Source organism: Dendrobates tinctorius, unplaced genomic scaffold (assembly GCF_039654945.1).
Source record: "Dendrobates tinctorius isolate UK_male_01 unplaced genomic scaffold, ASM3965494v1 ptg000045l, whole genome shotgun sequence".
NCBI classification, from domain to species: domain Eukaryota; kingdom Metazoa; phylum Chordata; class Amphibia; order Anura; family Dendrobatidae; genus Dendrobates; species Dendrobates tinctorius.
The window spans coordinates 12,968,106-12,989,256 of record NW_027361713.1 but is presented as its reverse complement, the minus strand read 5'-3'; the positions used below and the strand labels follow the sequence as shown (position 1 = coordinate 12,989,256).

Genomic DNA, 21,151 nt, shown 5'->3' with positions numbered 1-21,151 from the left:
GGGCTGCAGTGAGGTGGCTGGCTTGTATATACAGTGCTGCTGGCTGGTATATGCAATGCTGCTGGGCTGCAGTGGAGTGGCTGGCCAGCTAGTATATACAGTGCTGCTGGCCTGCAGTGGGGTGGCTGGCTGGTATATACAGTGCTGCTTGGCTGCAATGGGGTGGTATACAGGTGCTGCAGTGGGGTGGCTGGCAGGTGTACACAGATGCTGCTTGGCTGCAGTGGGGTGGCTGGCTGGTGTATACAGGTGCTGGTGGGGTGGCTGGCTGGTGTATACACGTGCTGCTGGGCTACAGTGGGGTGGATGGCTGGCTGGTGTATACAGGAGCTGATGGGCTGCAGTGGGCAGCTAGTCAGATGGTGATGATATATATACAGGTGGTGCTGGGCTCAGTGGGCTGGGGCTGGATCTGGTGATATATATACAGGTGGTGGTGCTGGGCTTAGTGGGCTGGGGTTGTGCACTTGGTGATGATATATATACAGGTGGTGTTGGGCTCAGTGGCCTGGTGCTGGACCTGGTGATGTATATAAAGGAGGTGCTGGGCTCAGTGGGCTGGTGCTGGACCTGGTGATGATATGTATATAGGAGGTGCTGGGGTCAGTGGGCTGGGGCTTTACCTGGTGATGATGTATATACAGGCAGTGGTGCTGGGCTCAGTGGGCTGGGGCTTTACCTGGTGATGTATACACAGGTAGTGCTGGGCTCAGTGGGCTGGGGCTTTACTTGGTGATATATATATACAGTTGGTGTTGGGCTCTGTGGCCTCAGCCCCCAGCACCTCTATCAATCTTCTTAACACCTCTTCTTCACATCTGTGGCAGCTCCTCCTGCTCTGACTCCTCTCAGGACTATGAGAGCCGCTCTCATCCGCTGCATCTAGTACCCGCTGCCTGACGCCGGAGGAGAACAGCTACGGACTGTGAAACCTACGCAATAGCTATGAGTGGGATACTGAAGCACAAATATAAAGCATTGGAAGATGACTTCACATACTCATCTTCCTCTTCTTCCCCGTCATCGTCTGCCACTTCTTCTTTTGGAGGGGAGTCTGATGACGAGTTTAACTGCAGTCTCAGGCAGCCTCTGAGCGACTTCATCCCAATATCCATCTTAAAGACTGCAAAGAGGGCTAAGAAGAACCAGGTTCAGTTTGATCGGGTGATTGTCTTCTATTTCCAAAGATGCCTAGGTTTCACAAGTGTGCCAAGTCATGGCGGATGCACTCTGGGCATGAGGCAAAGGCACAGCTACAGCAGACAGTTCAAGTTGGAAGAGTTTTCCACGGAGCAGTTGATATGGCGTAGGGAGAAACTCATGCAATATTTAAAAGAAAAAAGGCTCAGGGCTCTAAAGAATATGTTTACAAAGAATGGTACAATAGAGTCAGAAAAGGCTAATAACCTCAGCATAGATGACATCTGTGATGAAGATATTGACATGACCAATGCAGAAATTGTAGATGGTTTCAATCCACTAGTATACTCTGCCAAAAAACGACAGGCATTACTCAAGCGCAAAGGTGTGAAGAAGATTGACAAAAGTGAAAAACATGAACTTAATGAAATTCGGAAGCCCCCAGCACCTGTATATACACCAGCTGCAGGACCTGTATATACACCAGCCCCCAGCACCTGTATATACACCAGCTCCAGCACATGTATATACACCAGCCCCCAGCACCTGTATGTACACTAGCTCCCAGCACCTGTATATACACCAGCCCCCAGCACCTGTATATAGACCAGCCCCCAGCATCTGTATATACACCAGCTCCAGCACCTGTATATAAAACAGCCCCCAGCACCTGTATGTACACTAGCCCCCAGCACCTGTATATACACCAGCCCCCAGGACCTGTATATACACCAGCACCTGTATATACACCAGCCCCCAGCACCTGTATATACACCAGCTCCAGCACATGTATATACACCAGCCCCAGCACCTGTATGTACACTAGCCCCCAGCACCTGTATATACACCAGCCCCCAGCACCTGTATATACACCAGCTACAGCACCTGTATATACACCAGCACCTGTATATACACCAGCCCCCATCACCTGTATATACACCAGCTGCAGCACCTGTATATACACCAGCCCCCAGCACCTGTATATACACCAGCTCCAGCACCTGTATATACACCAGTCCCCAGCACATGTATATACACTAGCCCCCAGCACCTGTATATACACCATCCCCCAGCACCTGTATATCCACCAGCCCCCAGCATCTGTATATACACCAGCCCCCAAGCACCTGTATATACACCAGCCCCCAGCACCTGTATATACACCAGCCCCCAGGACCTGTATATACACCAGCACCTGTATATACACCAGCCCCCAGCACCTGTATATACACCAGCTCCAGCACATGTATATACACCAGCCCCCAGCACCTGTATGTACACTAGCACCTGTATGTACACTATACACCAGCACCTGTATATACACCAGCCCCCATCACCTGTATATACACCAGCTGCAGCACCTGTATATACACCAGCCCCCAGCACCTGTATATACACCAGCCCCCAGCACCTGTATATAAACCAGCTCCAGCACCTGTATATACACCATCCCCAGCACCTGTATATACACCAGCCCCCAGCACCTGTATATACACCAGCTCCAGCACCTGTATATACACCATCCCCAGCACCTGTATATACACCAGCCCCCAGCACCTGTATATACACCAGCCCCCAGCACCTGTATATAAACCAGCTCCAGCACCTGTATATACACCATCCCCAGCACCTGTATATACACCAGCCCCCAGCACCTGTATATACACCAGCCCCCAGCACCTGTATATACTTTACACCAGCCTCAGCATCTGTATATACATCATCCCTCAGCATCTGTATATACACCAGCCCCCAGCACCTGTATATACACCAGCCCCCAGCACCTGTATATATACCAGCACCTGTATATACACCAGCCAAATCACCTGTATATACACCAGCTGCAGCACCTGTATATACACCAGCCCCCAGCACCTGTATATACACCAGCCCCCAGCACCTGTATATACACCAGCTCCAGCACCTGTATATACACCATGCCCAGCACCTGTATATACACCAGCCCCCAGCACCTGTATGTACACTAGCCCCCAGCACCTGTATATACACCAGCCCCCAGGACCTGTATATACACCAGCACCTGTATATACACCAGCCCCCAGCACCTGTATATGCACCAGCCCCCAGCACCTGTATATACACCAGCACCCAGCACCTGTATATAAACCAGCTCTAGCACCTGTATATACACCATCCCCAGCACCTGTATATACACCAGCCCCCAGCACCTGTATATACACCAGCCCCCAGCACCTGTATATACTTTACACCAGCCTCAGCATCTGTATATACATCATCCCTCAGCATCTGTATATACACCAGCCCCCAGCACCTGTATATACACCAGCCCCCAGCACCTGTATATACACCAGCACCTGTATATACACCAGCCAAATCACCTGTATATACACCAGCTGCAGCACCTGTATATACACCAGCCCCCAGCACCTGTATATACACCAGCCCCCAGCACCTGTATATACACCAGCTCCAGCACCTGTATATACACCATGCCCAGCACCTGTATATACACCAGCCCCCAGCACCTGTATATACACCAGCCCCCAGCACCTGTATATATACCAGCCTCAGCACCTGTATATACACCATCCCCCAGCATCTGTATATACACCAGCCCCCAGCACCTGTATATACATCAGCCCCCAACACCTGTATACACACCAGCACCTGTATATACACCAGCCCCCAGCACCTGTATATACACCAGCACCTGTATATACACCAGCCCCCATCACCTGTATATACACCAGCTGCAGCACCTGTATATACTCCAGCCCCCAGCACCTGTTTATACACCAGCCTCAGCACCTGTATATACACCAGCCCCCAGCACCTGTATATACACCAGCCCCCAGCACCTGTATATACACCAGCCTCAGCACCTGTATATACACCATCCCCCAGCATCTGTATATACACCAGCCCCCAGCACCTGTATATACACCAGCCCCCAGCACCTGTATATACACCAGCACCTGTATATACACCAGCCCCAATCACCTGTATATACACCAGCCTCAGCACCTGTATATACACCATCCCCCAGCACCTGTATATACACCATCCCCCAGCACCTGTATATACACCAGCCCCCAGCACCTGTATATACACCAGCCCCCAGCACCTGTATATATACCAGCCTCAGCACCTGTATATACACCATCCCCCAGCATCTGTATATGCACCAGCCCCCAGCACCTGTATATACACCAGCCCCCAACACCTGTATATACACCAGCACCTGTATATACACCAGCCCCCAGCACCTGTATATACACCAGCACCTGTATATACACCAGCCCCCATCACCTGTATATACACCAGCTGCAGCACCTGTATATACTCCAGCCCCCAGCACCTGTATATACACCATCCCCCAGCATCTGTATATGCACCAGCCCCCAGCACCTGTATATACACCAGCCTCAGCACCTGTATATACACCATCCCCCAGCATCTGTATATACACCAGCCCCCAGCACCTGTATATACACCAGCCCCCAGCACCTGTATATACACCAGCACCTGTATATACACCAGCCCCAATCACCTGTATATACACCAGCCTCAGCACCTGTATATACACCATCCCCCAGCACCTGTATATACACCATCCCCCAGCACCTGTATATACACCAGCCCCCAGCACCTGTATATACACCAGCCCCCAGCACCTGTATATATACCAGCCTCAGCACCTGTATATACACCATCCCCCAGCATCTGTATATGCACCAGCCCCCAGCACCTGTATATACACCAGCCCCCAACACCTGTATATACACCAGCACCTGTATATACACCAGCCCCCAGCACCTGTATATACACCAGCACCTGTATATACACCAGCCCCCATCACCTGTATATACACCAGCTGCAGCACCTGTATATACTCCAGCCCCCAGCACCTGTATATACACCATCCCCCAGCATCTGTATATGCACCAGCCCCCAGCACCTGTATATACACCAGCCCCCAACACCTGTATATACACCAGCACCTGTATATACACCAGCCCCCAGCACCTGTATATACACCAGCACCTGTATATACACCAGCCCCCATCACCTGTATATACACCAGCTGCAGCACCTGTATATACTCCAGCCCCCAGCACCTGTATATACACCAGCCCCCAGCACCTGTATATATACCAGCCTCAGCACCTGTATATACACCATCCCCCAGCATCTGTATATACACCAGCCCCCAGCACCTGTATATACATCAGCCCCCAACACCTGTATACACACCAGCACCTGTATATACACCAGCCCCCAGCACCTGTATATACACCAGCACCTGTATATACACCAGCCCCCATCACCTGTATATACACCAGCTGCAGCACCTGTATATACTCCAGCCCCCAGCACCTGTTTATACACCAGCCTCAGCACCTGTATATACACCAGCCCCCAGCACCTGTATATACACCAGCCTCAGCACCTGTATATACACCATCCCCCAGCATCTGTATATACACCAGCCCCCAGCACCTGTATATACACCAGCCCCCAGCACCTGTATATACACCAGCACCTGTATATACACCAGCCCCAATCACCTGTATATACACCAGCCTCAGCACCTGTATATACACCATCCCCCAGCACCTGTATATACACCATCCCCCAGCACCTGTATATACACCAGCCCCCAGCACCTGTATATACACCAGCCCCCAGCACCTGTATATATACCAGCCACAGCACCTGTATATACACCATCCCCCAGCATCTGTATATGCACCAGCCCCCAGCACCTGTATATACACCAGCCCCCAACACCTGTATATACACCAGCACCTGTATATACACCAGCCCCCAGCACCTGTATATACACCAGCACCTGTATATACACCAGCCCCCATCACCTGTATATACACCAGCTGCAGCACCTGAATATACACCAGCCTCCAGCGCCTGTATATACACCAGCTCCAGCACCTGTATATGCTCCAGCCCCCAGCACCTGTTTATACACCAGCCTCAGCACCTGAATATACACCAGCCTCCAGCGCCTGTATATACACCATCCCCCAGCATCTGTATATACACCAGCCCCCAGCACCTGTATATACACCAGCCCCCAGCACCTGTATATACACCAGCCCCCAGCACCTGTATATACACCAGCCTCAGCACCTGTATATACACCATCCCCAGCATCTGTATATACACCAGCCCCCAGCACCTGTATATACACCAGCCCCCAGCACCTGTATATACACCAGCACCTGTATATACACCAGCCCCAATCACCTGTATATACACCAGCCTCAGCACCTGTATATACACCATCCCCCAGCACCTGTATATACACCAGCCCCCAGCACCTGTATATACACCAGCCCTCAGCACCTGTATATATACCAGCCTCAGCACCTGTATATACACCATCCCCCAGCATCTGTATATTCACCAGCCCCCAGCACCTGTATATACACCAGCCCCCAACACCTGTATATACACCAGCACCTGTATATACACCAGCCCCCAGCACATGTATATACACCAGCACCTGTATATACACCAGCCCCCATCACCTGTATATACACCAGCTGCAGCACCTGAATATACACCAGCCTCCAGCGCCTGTATATACACCAGCTCCAGCACCTGTATATGCTCCAGCCCCCAGCACCTGTTTATACACCAGCCTCAGCACCTGTATATACACCAGCCCCCAGCACATGTATATACACCAGCCCCCAGCACCTGTATATACACCAGCCCCCAGCACATGTATATACACCAGCCTCAGCACCTGTATATACACCATCCCCCAGCATCTGTATATACACCAGCCCCCAGCACCTGTATATACACCAGCCCCCAGCACCTGTATATACACCAGCCCCCAGCACCTGTATATACACCAGCTCCAGCACCTGTATATACACCAGCCCCCAGCACACGTATATACACCAGCCCCCGGCACCTGTATATACACCAGCCCCCAGCACCTGTATATACACCAGCCCCCAGCACATGTATATACACCAGCCCCCAGCACCTGTATATACACCAGCCTCAGCACCTGTATATACACCATCCCCCAGCATCTGTATATACACCAGCCCCCAGCACCTGTATATACACCAGCCCCCAGCACCTGTATATACACCAGCACCTGTATATACACCAGCCCCAATCACCTGTATATACACCAGCTGCAGCACCTGTATATAAACCAGCCCCCAGCACCTGTATATACACCAGCTCCAGCACCTGTATATACACCAGCCCCCAGCACCTGTATATACACCAGCTCCAGCACCTGTATATACACCAGCCTCAGCACCTGTACATATACCATCCCCCAGCATCTGTATATACACCAGCCCCCAGCACCTGTATATACACTGGCCCCCATCACCTGTATATACACCAGCTTCAGCACCTGTATATACACCAGCCCCCAGCACCTGTATATACACCAGTACCTCCATATACATATAAAATAAAAATCTATTATTATAAATAAAAGAAAACAGTTTTACTTTTTTTATTTAAAAACAACAAGCACAGTTATACTCACCTAATGCTTAATTCCACCAAAGCCCCTGTTCTTCTGTAATAAAAAAAAATACAAAATAACAATATACCATACCTGTCCATCATTGTGTCACACGCCGTAATCCATGTCGGGGGAGAAAGTCCTAGTAGACATCTCAATTGGGGTTTCTCCATACAAAACTAAAAAATGTCAGTGTGGTCACACTGCAGTCACAGAAGGCTGTATCTCCCAGATCTTAAAGGCAGGGAGTGGGACATGTATTATAGCACTTACAAAGTCATTTTGCCCCATTGAACCCCCTTAGTGTTCTCACCCACTACGATAATCCATTAATGGCCACCATAAAGCATTATACCAATACATTTTTCCCACAAGCACATGACACCCTCACAGTTAATGCCTCAACACTTGTTTTTCCACAATGCTAATATAATTACAAATGGTAGCTTTGTATTATGGTTTATTCAAGTTAGTGCAATCCACCTTGATAGTACTGTAACATTAAACACAAATAAATTCCCCAATCATAGGAACCAAAAAGTGTAGCACAACTCAAAATTCAGCATAATACAACCAAATTCCCTAGTCAGGAAAATTAAGCAAGAACTGGGGATAAAAAGAGTTTTTGCAAACTAAATAAATTTTATTACCATAAAATTGATATACAGAGCATCACTGCTAATGCAGGCATAAAGGGGAATAAATAACAACAATAGCACCTTACATATGAAAAAACAAACCGTAATAAATTAGCTCAAGCACAGAAAATTAGTAAAAAAACAACCTTTGTTTAAATTTATAACCCAATATAGGCATTTAACCTCAAGTGAGGAAGCAAAGGGTAAAGTGTCCAGTGCTAGAGAAAGTGCACTAGTGCTATACTGCATGTGGGATTAGCCTATTGGCATAAGCATAAAGTGCACACAATGATATAAACAATATAAGGTGATGTAATCACACAAACTTACATAGAGTATGAGAGAGTGCTGCCCCAGCCTGCTGCCACTATGCGCGTTACGCTGCAGCTTCTTCAGCTGATTACAGCACATTATCTTGTTTATATCATTGTGTGCACCTTATACTTATGCTTATAGGCTAATCCCTGTCATTGTGTGCACTTTATGCTTATGCTAATAGACTAATCCCACATGCAGTATAGCACTAGTGCACTTTCTCTAGCACTGGACGCTTTACCCTTTGTTTCCTCACTTGAGGTTAAATGCCTATATTGGGTTATAAATTTAAACAAAGGTTGTTTTTTTACTAATTTTCTGTGCTTGAGCTGATTTATTATGGTTTGTTTTTTCATATGTAAGGTGCTATTGTTGTTATGTATGCCCTTTTATGCCTGCATTAGCAGTGATGCTTTGTATACCAATTTTATGGTAATAAAATTTACTGTTTATACTCGCGTATAAGCCAAGATTTTCAGACCATTTTTTGGGGCTGAAAGTCCCCCTCTCGGCTTATAAGTGACTCATATACCAGGGGGTCAACCCCCCTGCTTCTCCCGATCTCGGGCTCCTTCCTTCAGCGGTCACGTGGTACCGCTCATTAAAGTAATGAATTTGCGCATATTTATGACTTTAATGAGGGGGACCGCTGAAGAAAGGAGCCTGAGACCGGGAGAAGCGGGGCTGCAGAGACCGCGCCAGGAGGGGGTAAGTATATGTTATATTCACCTGTCCCGGGTCCATCGCTGCACGCTGCTCTGTCCTCTCCTCCGCATCCTCTGTCTGTAATGTTCAGGTCAGAGGTCGCGGTGACATAGTTAGTGCACTCTGCGCCCTCTGCCTAAATGTCACTGACAGAGGGACCTGGCAATGGAGCGAGGATCAGTAAATATTGCCAGTGCCGGCTTCCTGAGCCAGCGGTGACACCGGCACCTGTCCCCGCCTGCTCAGGACACCGGCACTGGGCCCCCAGCGACAAGAGGTGAGTGTGTCATTTTTTTATTTGCAGCAGTAGCAGCGGCATCATATGGGGCAAAATCTATGGAGCATCTTATGGGGGCATAAACTATGGAGCATATTATGGTAGCATATCCTATGGAGCATTTTATGGGGCAGCATATGGGGCATAATCTATGGAGCAGCATATGAGGGCATAATCTATGGAGCATCTTATGGGGCAGCATATGGGCATAATCTATGGAGCAGCATATGGGGGCAAAAACTATGGAGCATCTTATGGGGCAGCATATGGGGCATAATCTATTGAGCATTTTATGGAGCATAATATATGGAGCATCTTATGGGGCAGCATATGGGGCATAATCTATGGAGCAGCATATGGGGGCATAATCTATGGAGCATCTTATGGGGCATAATGTATGGAGCAGCATATGGGGGCATAAGCTATGGAGCATCTTATGGGGCAGCATATGGGGCATAATCTATAGAGCATCTTATGGGGCATAATATATGGAGCATCTTGTGGAGTAGCATATGGGGCATAATCTATGGTGCACCAGATGGGGGCATAAACTATGGAGCATTTTATGGGGCAGCATATGGGGCATAATCTATGGAGCAGCATATGGGGGTATAATCTATGGAGTATGTTATGGGGCAGCATATGGGGGCATAATCTATGGAGCAGCATATGGGGCATAATCTATGGAACATTTTATGGGGCATTATCTATGGGGCAGCATATGGGGCATAATCTTTGGAATATTTTATGGGGCCATAACCTTTATGGGGCAGCATATGGGGCATATTATTCTATGGAGCATCTTATGAGGGCATTAATAACCTTTGTGTAGCATTATATGGGGTGTATTTTGTATGGAGCATCCTATGGGGCCATCATGAACTGTATGGAGCATTATATGGGGCTCCTGATTCAATATGGATATTCAAAAACATTTCATCTACTCATGTCTCAATTAATTTTACTTTTATTGGTATCTATTTTTATTTTTGAAATTTACTAGTAGCTGCTTCATTTTCCACCCTAGGATTATACGCAAGTCAATAAGTTTTCCCAGTTTTTTGTGGCAAATTTAGGGGGGTCATCTTATACACGAGTATATACAGTATTTAGTTTGCAAATACTTTTTTTTATCCACAGTTCTTGCTTAATTTTCCTGACTAGGGGATTTGATTGTATTATAGTACTGTACCATGAAGCAGAATTACCACACTCAAACCTGCAACCAAAAATGTTTTGTGAATTTATCCTGGAGGACCTTACTTTAAAGACGTCTGTTTTATGGAAAATGTGATTCTGTGGATCTGTAGAATTCCCAGATATTTCTGATTAATCATACTGTAGAGAAAAGGTTGTATTGAAAAGGGTTATAGGAAGTTTCGCCCCCAGGAGTTCGCCCCAGGTACATTTCGCCCCTATCATTTTGCCAAACGCTGGGGACAAAATGTGCAGGGGTGAAATATACCCTCGGGAGAACTGCTGGGGGCAAAACATCCAAATCCCACTGAAAAGATACCCTCATTGTTATTATTAGGTAACCGAGGAGGATAGCAGGGGAATAGACTAGGCAACCAGATAACCAGAGAGGTTGGTAACTTAGCGTATTGCAGACCCCTAAACTGACAACACAACTAGATTTAGCCGTGGGACGTACCTACAATGCCCTAGACACCTGGGCACAGCCAAAGAATTAACTAAGCCTAAAGAGAGAAAAGGGAAAGCTAAACTGCCCCAAAGTAGAACCCCAAAGGAATAGATAGCCCCCGAACATATATTGCCGGTGAGACAAGATGAGGCACAAAACACAGGCAGAAAATAGAGTAAGCAAATGACGGGGCCCAAACTGCTTAGATAGAACAGGACAGGAAAGGATACTGTCTGCAATCACACAAAAAACCCTATGAAAAAATCCAACACGTCTTATATGCAAAAATACTGAGGCCACACGACCTCTCCCTCACTAAATCAGAACTCTCATGTGAACTGGACGCAAAACAAAAGATACTGCTATAATAAATAATAATCTTTATTTTTATATAGCGCTAACATATTCCGCAGCGCTTTACAGTTTGCACACATTATCATCGCTGTCCCCGATGGGGCTCACAATCTAAATTCCCTATCAGTATGTCTTTGTAATGTGGGAGGAAACCGGAGTACCCGGAGAAAACCCACGCAAACACAGGGAGAACATACAAACTCCTTGCAGATGTTGTCCTTGGTGGGATTCGAACCCAGGACTCCAGTGCTGCAAGGCTGCAGTGCTATCCACTATAACAGGGGATTAGAAATACTGAAAAGACTGACATGAGCTGTGGCATAAGGAACAGAGTCCAGCACAGGTCCCAGCAGGGAACAAGGCTGAACTCACATCAGCAAAGCAGAAATCAGAGGAAAGCAAAAAAAGAATCAAATGCAAAAAGATTCAAGCAGACAAATAACTTATCTGAAAGATGCAGGACAAAGCAGGAGGCAAGCAGACTTCCAAAATGCTCAGGAAGAAAACCAAATCACCGGCAACAACTGAGGGAAGGTTGCTCACTTAAATCTCTCCAGTCTGTAACACCTGACCTCCAATCATCCTCCTCAGGTGATTGACTTCTGTCAGCCAGACCAGCTCCATTACCAGCAGCAACCACCAGAGGGAGCCCAAACAGAAGCAAGGTCAAAAGTGTTCACAACACCTCACATTTTAAAAAAATAAAATAAAAATGAAACAAAAAATTTGCATGTGGGCTGCTTTGGTTGGTGTGCAAGGGTTGATTTTCAGTCCCAGTCCAGCCCTGCATCTAACCAATACCCAGGGTAAACAGCAGCTCACCCTGGGTATCAATTAGATGCCCCACACTCCCCTGATGAATCATCATTGAGGAAATACATCGGGAGAAAAGCATGAAACGGGAAATTAGCATGCTTGGGAGAGACCAGTGTGGGAGTTTTATGACATGAAAACCCACGCATATTTGAACAGTTGTGAACTCGGCCTACTGGAAGAGGTGAGATTGATCCGTTTTTTCTGCTGAACGTGACCAATTTATTTAAATGCAAAAACCATCCTGCTATATGTTTTTTCACATGCCTTTGTTCTAACACACTATGGACTAGGACGTCATGAAAGCGCCCAACACATGAGTGCCTTCTTGCTTCACTATCAGCAACATAATGCCCATATTGCTGGCATTCAAAGTAGTGCTGACTAGTGGGTTGCCATTCTGACAGATCCAAAATACAAGAGGAAATTTTGCAAGATGCTCTTACCCCTAGAAAGGGATGTGCGCATGCTGGAGTATCGAAACACGCTTGCAGACAATCTTAAGATTGTTTTTTCCCAAGACAGCAGTGAGGCACACAGTGTGCACTGCAGTTGTAGGCTTAAAACCCGGGAACATCAAATCAGCAATGCAAAAACATTAGCACCAGCAGCAGTGTAAGTGGCATAAGCAATTTCTGTAAGTCATTTCACATATTTTTTTAGACCAGCACATGCACCAGCAGGACAGAGTACAAGTCTGATATGTTGCGAATAAAGAAGTTCCTTCTAAGGATCCTTAATCCAATTTGGAGCAAGATGGTTATATAGCCAAAGAACTAAGTATCTCTGATGTTGAATCAGATGATATCTTATTGGCTAGGTAAAATGCAAAATTTTATCAAAGACATTATAAAACAACATTAAAACATTTTTGTTATAAAAAAACACAACATGTTTCAGCCAGGTAGACCTTCATCAGGTAAATAATAAAACGAATTTGTTGTAAGCTATTTATACCCCATTATTATTGCTAATGGGTGTGGCTATAATAACTGAGGTACCAATCGCTATCTATCAAACTCTTTAGCAGTTAAAGTACGTATATTGTAATTTCATCCCCAAGAAAAGAATGTTGTGCACACATATTATATAACATCATCCCTCCTTCAGGGTTACAACAGTATATCTGTAAATTTTAGGCAATGACACATGTCAGTGGACATGTTCCCAAAAAAAAAACAACCTGTACATATGCCTGAGTAAACACCTCACTTCTCTTGGGTCAAGCAGTCAGGCGGTAGACTAGAAGAACTGCAGATACTAAAGATAATAAATAAATAAATAAATAAATTAAATATAAAAAAATTTGAAAAAGTTTAAAAAAAAGAAGGCAAAAACAAGACAAATGGGCACTCTATTGATTGATCTATACGAGATCAAAGATCTCATCCAGTCCATCAGGGTACACTGCCAAGTCTGTATAGCCAATAGGACTCTTTGGCATTAAGAACTGCTTTTCTGTCTCTCGTTGCTACAGGTATTTGTTCTATTGGCGTGAACTTTATACAGTCAAAGTTTTTGTTATGTATAAGAGTGATATGCTTAGATAAACTTTGTTTTAAAAGCCCTATTTTCACATTATGTCTATGACGATTCATACGATTTCGTAAAGACTGTGTAGTGCGGCCGACATAAACAGTGCCTTGCGAAAGTATTTGGCCCCCTGGAACTTTTCACCTTTTCCCACATATCATGCTTCAAACATAAAGATACCAAATGTAAATTTTTGGTGAAGAATCAACAACAAGTGGGACACAATTGTGAAGTTGAACGAAATTTATTGGTTATTTTAAATTTTTGTGTAAATTCAAAAACTGAAAAGTGGGGCGTGCAATATTATTCGGCCTCTTTACTTTCAGTGCAGCAAACTCACTCCAGAAGTTCATTGTTGATCTCTGAATGATTCAATGTTGTCCTAAATGACTAATGATGATAAATCATTATTTTTGTGGCTTATTAATTACTTTTTTGGATAATACTACATATATTTTTTATGAATTTATACTATATTGGCCACACTATACTTATTTGCAATATATATATGTGCAATTGATACCCTGCGTTGTTGCTCCCTCTTTTGGCATTTTGTTCCCACCACCCCCCTTTTTTATAGTTTCTTGTATTTTGAAAAAAAACATTTGTTCTTAATTTGAATATTGGACGTCTTTTCGTTTTTTCTTCATTGTGTATTACTCTGCTCAATTATAGTCTTATTCCCTTTCAATATTCTCCGTTCGGGCCACTAATGTTCCATACACACCACTCAGGATATGAAGGCAATGCAAAGGAAACATGAGTTCTTTTTGTAATCCTAGGGAAATCTTACTCGGGGCGACCATTAATTATAATTTTTCACAGTAGAGGGGATGTAACGGTTTACAGGTACACAGCTATGACACAGTTCTGAGCTGCAGTTGATCACAAGGGTTTCATTCAAGATTCTTTTCATCACATAGAATCACTTCTTTTCATGCAATGCTTCATCAACATATATGAAAGCCTCATTACAGATAATTTCTATTCACAGATAAATTCTCTTCACGAACATTGTCTTAACCTAGCCAGAACTGTACCTTCCTCATGCAGTGAGATGAGGGGAGAGGGATGAGTCTGATGCTGTAGCTCTCTCACTTCTATCTTGAAGTAATAATGATATTCCTGGCTATCCTGACTGCTTTCTTGAGTACAATAGCTATTCTGGAAAAACTCTTGGATGTCCTGGACACAATAACACTTTTCAAGCAGAAAAGCAGTTTGAGCTGCTGCATGAGGTATTAAGGCTCTCAGCACAGCAGGCTTACAATGTTCCCTTACCCATACCCATGTCGTCTTAATTTAAGCTTCAATTCAAACCTCTAAATGCTGGTCCAGACCCTGTTACCTCATGCATGGCCCATGGCTCACTGCTGCTGTGCCATTATCAAATTTCCACTGTGGGTGAATTGATTATCAGTCTACTGGCTGTGTTACGATCCTTACATTTTTCAACCAGTAATATTCAACAAAACTGACGTTTGTGGTATCTGAGTGGCTGACCAAAAATCCAGTTTGAGTTGTTGCATGAGGTATCAGGGCTCTCAGCAAAGCAGGCTTACACAAGGCCCTCACCCACCTCATCTTAATTAAAACTTCAATTCAAAGCGGTAAATGCTGGCCCAGACACTGAAACATCATGCATGGCCCATGACTGACTGCTGATGTGCCATTTTCACATTTCTACTGTGGGTCAATTGATGCCATTTTTTCTTGGGTCTGCCCCTAATTTTGGAAATGTTTGGACTCCAAGTTGTAAAAAAAGGAGAGAAAAAGACTAGGCTAATGATGGTATGCACATCCCAATAGACAATAAAAAAAAACCTTTATTTCATATTGGATACAATAAGCTAAAAACATTTAAAATACAAACAAAGAACCAATGACCCTGACACCCCCAAAAAACAGGTAATTTGAACCTAAGATGTGGCCCATATTGGACTATTCATAGCCACCCATAAGCAGGCACATATCATGCAATTCTATATAACAAGACAGCCATGTACATTGCAGGCAAAGATAAGGCAGAAAGACAGACTTGATACCAAGCATATAATAAATGTAAGAAAATTTATAAATCCTAACTGCCCTAAAGCATGTGGAACTAACCACAGAATGAAAATGCCTAGTGCAAAAGACGCCCAAGAATGGTTATACCATGGCTGAAATTGCAAAGTTGCAGTGGATGCATAATGAGCAAATTAGAACCACCAGATACAGGTCAGAGCAGCAAGAGTCCCAAAGGGGTTAAAGAAAGGGGGTGGTAGGCAGGCCCCACACGTATCGCAGCTGCGACTAGCGGCTTCATCAGGGGAAGTGAGTCCAATATTGAAAAGAGTAGGTTTAAATACCTGTACCAATGATCAGAGAGGCGGAGCGATGCACAACAAAGACACCTGGAACTCGTGGACGCGCCAGCGTTACAGCTGTATCGCTGGAAGTAATAATCAGACATCCTAGCAACAGCACACGCGCACTGTATGACACTGGTCAGAAAGTTTATCATGGTGGCCATAGTAATGGCCACATGTGCGCATATCATGCCACAGACTGAAAACAAGGCTGCCTCCAAACACAAAAATATGGATCGAAGCAGATATGACAGTAGTGCACCCCTCCTTTTGCATTTCGTGAATTCCAAGTTGTGACTCCTTCATGTGTGTTGCCTACACCTGTCACTCATCCACCTGTTAGTGATCAATGTTTCAGCTATAAATTATTATCCAAGCCTTGTCCCAAGCATCCATGCTGCGCAATTATACTATATGTACTCTGGGTCAATTGATGCCAGTTTTCATGGTGTCTGCCCCTAATTTGAGCTTTTTGGGAAGCTTTTTGGCCTTCGTTAAGGGGTTGTCTGTATGTTTGGTTTTGCCTTCCATTGAATTCAATGTGGTTCAGGTATGTTCATCGAACACCTCCTCCACTGCTTCTGACTCCTCCACCTCCTCTAGGGTCTTCACATACACCCTCAACCTCTCCCTTTGAAACACACGTTCCAACAGTGCAGAGAGAATCCCCTCACCTCCGTACTGCACAGCCAGGGCTCACTGCAATCAGGAAGTGATTAAATAAATATGCCTTGAAGATAGCAGTCACACAGCTCAAGTGTTGTGGATAGTTATCAAGTGCAAGTTTGAGCAATGGCTGCCTCCACTGAACCTGGAGCCAGGGATGGCGATGTGTGATAATGGTGCGAGCGTGGTGGCCCTATGCCAGGGCAACCTTACATATGTGCCTTGCATGGCTCACATCCTCAACCTGGTAGTACAGCAATTTCTCTGCTACTATCTCAGCCTGGATGCTCTGCTCCAGAAAGTACTGTCACTGTGGGTCATAGACTTGCATTGCTACAGAGGTCTTTTGGGCTGTGAGGCACGGTGGAATTCCACTCTGCACATGTGGCAGCGACTGCGGCAGCAGCTACGAGTACTGGTGCAGTATGTCATCTTGCATAGACTGGACCAAAGCAGTACAGTGTGGTGCAATTCACACATGAGTAGTAAACAGTTTCAAAATGGCTACTAAGATGGTTAGCGCTGATGATGCCGTCATCATCATCACTATTCCAGTCATGTACATGCTAGAGCACACTTGGAATAGTCTGTAGGAGGAGGTGGTGGTCCCACAGGAAGAGGAGGAAGCGGAGGAGGATGTGTAAGGGATAACAATATCTCTAAGTTCTAGAGGGCGATCGCACAGGCAGATGCCAAGGTAGGATGGATTACAGCGATCGATGTGGGCTCATGGTACCAGATAAACTGTTAGAGAAGGTCCAGGAGTCGAAGAACAAATGGAGGAGGGTGATGAGAGAGCAACAGTAAGGAGATAAGGAGGATAATGATCCCATCTCTGTTGTTCATGGTTAGTGGGAGGGGACAAAGGAAGCAAGCTTAAGTGTTACCCACCATCAACACACCATGGATTTGGACCTCATAGAAGCGCCCGACACATGAGTATCTTCATACTGCACTCTCTGCAACATGATGCCCGTATTGTTAAGATTAGAATTAGTGCTGACTACTGGGTTGTCACTCTGTCAGATCCATGTTACAAGAGTACATTTTGCCAGATGCTTCCCTCCCTGGAAAAAGACGCACACATTCTGAAGTATAGAAACATGTTTCCAGCAATCTTAGGAGTGGTTTTCCACAAGACAGCAGTGAGGCACACAGTGTGCATCGCACCTATTTACTTCCAAACCTGGTAACGCCGAGTCGTCAATGCAAAAACATTAGCAGCAACAGCAGTGTAAGTGGCACAAGCATTTTCTGTGAGTTGTTTCACACACTTTTTAGACCAGCCCATACACAGCAAAACAGAGTACAAGTCTGACACATAGTGAACAACTGGAGTGGATGGTGCAGAAATATCTCAAGCTCAATATCAAACCCAACGGGGGGTTGAACCCTTTTGCATGTTCAAAAATGGAAGAGTTACTTGAGCTTGTCTGTCACGCATTGGAGGTTTAGTCATGTCTGGTAGCTAGCATTGTCTTAGAACATGTCATGTTTCATCAAGATGAACAAGTCATGAATCTCCAATGACTTCTGCACCCCAGTGGCAGACTGGGCAGACTAAGCGATGGTATAGTTTTTAGTGTGCTGCATTGCTCTTGCGTTATTGAAGACTGTGACACCTTTGTCATGGCTTTTGTGCCTGCTGTTGCTACTACTACTTGCTGTGAATTCTCTTGATCTGACTTCTTGCGTCGGGGCTCCCTCTGTTGGTTGCTGCGGGTAGTGGAGCTGACTAGGTTGGCAGAAGTCTGCCACCTGACGATGATGATTGGAAATCAGGGGTTACTGACTGGGAAGATGTAAGTGAGCAGGCTTCCCTGAGTTGCTGCTGGTGATTTGTTTCTTCCTGTGCATTTTGAGGTCTGCTGTCTCCTGCATGATCCTGCATTTTTCAGTTAAGTTATTCATTTGCTAATCCTTTGCATCTGATCTGGTTTTGCCTCTTTCTGCTTTGCTGTGAGGGTTCAGCGTGCTCCCTGCTGGGGCAGCGCTGGACCCCGCTCCATATGTTACAGCTTCTATCTAGACAGTTTGGGCCCCATCATTTGTTCAGTCTATTTTCTTCCTGTGTTTGTGCCTCATCTTGTCTCACTGACAATATATGTTTGGGGGCTATCTATTTCTTTGGGGTTCTACTCTGGGGAAGTTTAGATTTTACCTTTCTTGCTTTAAGCTTAGTTAGTTCTCCGGCTGTGCCGAGGCATCTAGGGCTTCGTAGGTACGCCCCACGGCTACTGCTAGTTGTGTTGTTAGGATTAGGGGTATGTAATCCGCTGAGTTACCAACCTTTCTGGTTTCCTGGTGGCCTAGCCTATTCCTGCTATCCTCCTCGGTGACCTATTCATAACAACTAATGTTGTTCTGAAGAATTTTTTTATAAATGTAGAGACTCTAAGTTGCATCTCCATTTGGTGGGTTGTCTCTAGTGGAAGGCGTGTCAGAACCCCATTATAGTATTTCTACTATGAGGAAATTGATGCTACTTTAGTGGTGTCTGCCCCTAATTGTGGATGCCAATTTGGTTCACCTTCATGCATGTTGCCTGTACCAGTAGGGCTTCCAGACCGACAGGCCTGCACTTACTTTCAGTCAATTACCTGTGTTACTATCCTTAATTTTTTTAAACAATAGTAGTCTATGAAGCTGATATTTGTGTCACCTGATTGTTGCTGAGCAGTAAAGAAGTTTGATCTGTTACATGAGGTATCAAGGCTTCCTTCACAGCAGGACTACACTGGTCCCTCACTCACCTCTTAATTTGAACCTAAATTCAGAGCTGTAAATGCTGACCAGATCCTAGCTCATAAATGGCCCATGACTGACTGCTGCAGTGCCATTATCAAATTTCTAATGTGGGTCAATTGATGGTGTCTTCCCCTAATTTTTGGAAATGTTTGGACTCCAAGTTGGGTCTCCTTCATGTGTGTTACCTGAATTTGGCAGGGCTCTCAGAGCACCAGGCCTACACCTCTCACTCATCCTCCTGTTACTGATCAATGTTTAAGTTCGAAATGATAGTCCAAGCCCTGTACCAAGCGCTATCCCATGCATCCGTGATACACAATTATACTGTTTGTAATCTGGGTCAATTGATGCCACTTTTCCTGGTGTCTTCTCCTAATTTGAGCTGTTCTAGCTGCTTTTTGGCCCCTGTGATTGTGTTGTCTATTCGTTTGGTTTTGCCTCCCATTGAATTCAGTGGTGTTCGGATATGTTCGGCGAACTGTTCGGCGGACATCTGGATGTTGTGGTGTAGTAACCACTGTGTCCACTAGGGGGCGCTGTTTGGATGTCCCCAGAGAGAGGATGAGTGGCAGAATCCTGAAGAATGGTTATGTATCTCAAGGTGGGTGGTCTTGAGATGGAGACTTATGTATGTGTGTTGATCAGCAAGAACATTGCTGAGGTGTTGCTTCAATGTGTCAGGGAGAAGTCTCCAGGTAACTAGAGAGATGGGTGGCCTGGTTACCTACAAACCTACCTAGGGGGTGTGCTTAATGCTTGTAGTAAGAGACTGTGAGTGTGTGAAGGACCTGTGATGAGGTCATAGTCATGTGACCCGGTGGGCATGGCTATGGACCATATAATGTGGCCAGGGTAGGGCACATGGGGGTGAATGCTGGGACTTGGTTGGTCCAGTATGGAAGGTCCCGTCTGAGTGAGATGGGGCTGCCTTCTGACAGCAAGTGAACGCTGTGTTAATGGCTGTACGTGCCTGAGAGTTCCCTGGAGGGAAAGGATGTCTGCCGCATGATGGTGATGGAACCATGAGTGACCCTGACATGGGTGAGATAACTGAGGCTAGAAAGCCTGTGTAGTCATAACCAGTATGACAACAGAGCTGAACTCTGTCATGGACACTATGCTGTTAAGTGAACTTTATGTTGCTGTTATGGGTTTATGCTGCTGAATAAACCGCATGGACTGTTATTGAGTTTATGAAAACCTGTGCTGGATCTGATTTCGTGACTGCTGAGCGAGTATGCCCTACTTGAATGACAGCGCTACCTCACAATTGGTGGAGAAAGCTATAGGCATTGTTGTAGCCTTGTTGCTAGGAGCAACGGAGGAGGACTGCAAAGTCGGTTGCTAAGGGCAACGGTTTCCAAAAAGCACATGTTGCAATGCTGGCAACGCTGAGCCAGGATGGCTGACGGTTGGGGAAGCCACTGTCCGGCTGTGGTTCTGGAACCGTGGGGCGGCCTA

At 45.7% G+C, this 21,151-nt stretch overlaps 1 protein-coding gene and 1 pseudogene across 1 annotated transcript in view; one reads left to right on the top strand and one right to left on the bottom strand.

The window, feature by feature from the left end:
• The window catches only part of DEF6 (DEF6 guanine nucleotide exchange factor), a 799,533-nt gene that overhangs the window by 490,191 nt on the left and 288,191 nt on the right, over window positions 1-21,151 (bottom strand). The gene's annotated exons all lie outside the window — the stretch shown is intronic.
• LOC141089317 (cysteine/serine-rich nuclear protein 3 pseudogene) lies at window positions 946-13,160 on the top strand (annotated as a pseudogene).